The sequence below is a fragment of the Ursus maritimus genome, unplaced genomic scaffold (genome assembly GCF_017311325.1).
Source record: "Ursus maritimus isolate PB19 unplaced genomic scaffold, ASM1731132v1 scaffold_27, whole genome shotgun sequence".
NCBI classification, from domain to species: Eukaryota; Metazoa; Chordata; class Mammalia; order Carnivora; family Ursidae; genus Ursus; species Ursus maritimus.
Window position 1 is genome coordinate 3,259,232 of NW_024425230.1, and position 2,603 is coordinate 3,261,834.

Here is a 2,603-nt window from a genome sequence, read left to right on the forward strand (position 1 = left end):
AGAGCAGCCAACATATAAGAGCAGAGTGCACACTCTGAAACACTTCCTGAAGCACCAGGCCCTGATTAGTATAGATTCTCTTCTTAATATAGCCATTACTCTTAGAGACAGAAAATATAACAGGCTTTTCTAACACACACACACACACACATAAAACTGACCTAGACAAATTGCCAAGACAGAGGAATTCACCCCAAAAGAAAGAACATGAAAAGGTCATGGCCAGGAATCTAATCAAAACAGATATAGGTAATACACCTGAACTAGAATTAAAACAACAATCATAAAAATACTAGCTGGGCTTGAGAAAAGCATAGAAGACAGTAGAGAGTCCCTGACTGCAGAGATGATGGAACTAAAAACTAGTCAAGCCAAAATAAAAAGTGCTATGACTGAGATACAAAACTAACTGCAGGTAATGACCACAAGCATAGAAGAAGCAGAGGAATGAATAAGTGATATAGGAGATAAAATTATGGAAGCTAATGAATCAAACAGAAGAGGGAAAGATGAGTATTGGATCACAGACGTAGATTTAGGGAATTTAGCAACTCCATAAAGCATAACAATACTCATATAACAGGAGTCCCAGAAAAAGATCACAGGGAAAAGGGGGCAGAAAGTAATTTGAGCAAATTATAGCTGAAAACATCCCTAATCTAGGGAATGAAACAGACATCCAAATCAAGGAGGCAAGAGAACTCCCTTCAAAACCAAAAAAAGCTGGCCAACAACACATATTCTAGTAACATTTGCAACATGTTACTAACATGTCTCTAACAAAATAGAGAGATAAGGAAAGAATCCTGAAAGCAGCAAGGGAAGATAAGTCCCTAACCTATAAGGGAAGAAAAAGCAGGTTTGCAGCAGATCTCTATACAGAATCCTGGCAGGGAAAGAACTGGCATGATATATTCAACATGCTAAATGGGAAAAAATATGCAGCCAAGAATACTTTATCCAGCAATGATGTCATCAGAATAGAAGGAGAGATAAAGAGGTTCCATGACAAACAAAACTAAAGGAGTTCATGACCATTAAACCGGCCCTGCAAGAAATATTAAAGGGGACCCTTTGAGTGAGAAAGAAAGACCAAAAGCAACAATGATTAGAAAGAAACAGAGAAACTCTCCACAAACAGTGACATTACAGGGAATAAAATGGCATTAAATTAATATCTATCAATAATTACTCTGAATGTCAATGGACTAAATGCTCCAATCAAAAGACAGGGCATCAGAATGGATAAAAACAAAACAAAACAAGACCCATCATCAATATGCTGCTCACAAGAGACTCAGTTTAGACCTAAAGACATCTCCAGCTGAGAGTGAGGGGATAGAGAACCATCTATCACGTTAGTAGACATCAAAAGAAAGCCAGAGGAGCCATCCTTGTACAGACAAACTAGATTTTAAACCAAAGACTCTAATAAGAGATGAAGAAGTGTGCTATATCATAATAAAAGGGTCTGTCCAACAAGATGTTCTAACAATTGTAAATATTTATGCCCCTAACTTGGGAACACCCAAATATATACATCAATTAATAACAAACATAAGGAAACTCATTGGTAATAATGCAATAATAGTAGGGGACTTTAACACCTCACTCACAGCAATGGACAGATCATCTAAGCAGAAAATCAACAAGGAAACAATGGCTTTGAATGACACGCTGAACCAGACGGACTTAACAGATATATTCAGAACATTTCATCCTAAAGCGGCAGAATGCACATTCTTTTCAAGTGCACATGGAACATTCTCCTGAAAAGATCACATACTGGGTCACAAATCAGCCCTCAGGAAGTACAAAAAGATTGAGCTCCTGCCATGCATCTTTTCTGACCACGCTGCTGTGAAACTTGAAGTCCACGACAAGAAAAAATTTGAAAAGATCACAAATACATGGAGGTTAAACAATATCCTACTAAAGAATAAATGGTTAAACCAGGAAATTAGGGGCGCCTGGGTGGCTCAGTCAGTTAAACGTCTGCCTTCAGCTCAGGTCATGATTCTGGGGTCCTGGGATAAGGTCCCACTTCAGGCTCACTGCTCATTGGGGAGTCTGCTTCTCCCTCTCCCTCTGTCCCTCCCTCTGCTAGTGCTCTCTCTCTCTGTCACTCCCATTCTCAAATAAATAAATAAATAAAATATTTTAAAAAATAATAAACCAGGAAATTAAAGAAGAATTTAAAAAAAACATGGAAGCAAATGAAAATGATAACATGACAGTCGAAAACCTTTGGGATGCAGCAAATGCAGTCCTAAGAGGGAAGTATACTGCAATACAGGCCTACCTCAAGAAGCAAGAAAAGTGTCAACTATATAATCTAAACTTACACCTAAAAGAGCTAGAAAAGGAAAACAAATAAATTGTAAAGTTAGCAGGCTAGGACATAATAAAGATTAGAGCAGAAATCAATGATATAGAAACAAATACACAAACAAAAAACCCCTATAGAACAGATCAACGTAACTAGAAGCTGGTTCTTTGAAGGAATTAGCAAAATTAATAAATCACTAGCCAGACTTATGAAAAAGAAAAGAGAAAGGACCCAAATAAATAAAATCATGAATGAAGTAGGAAAGAAATTAACA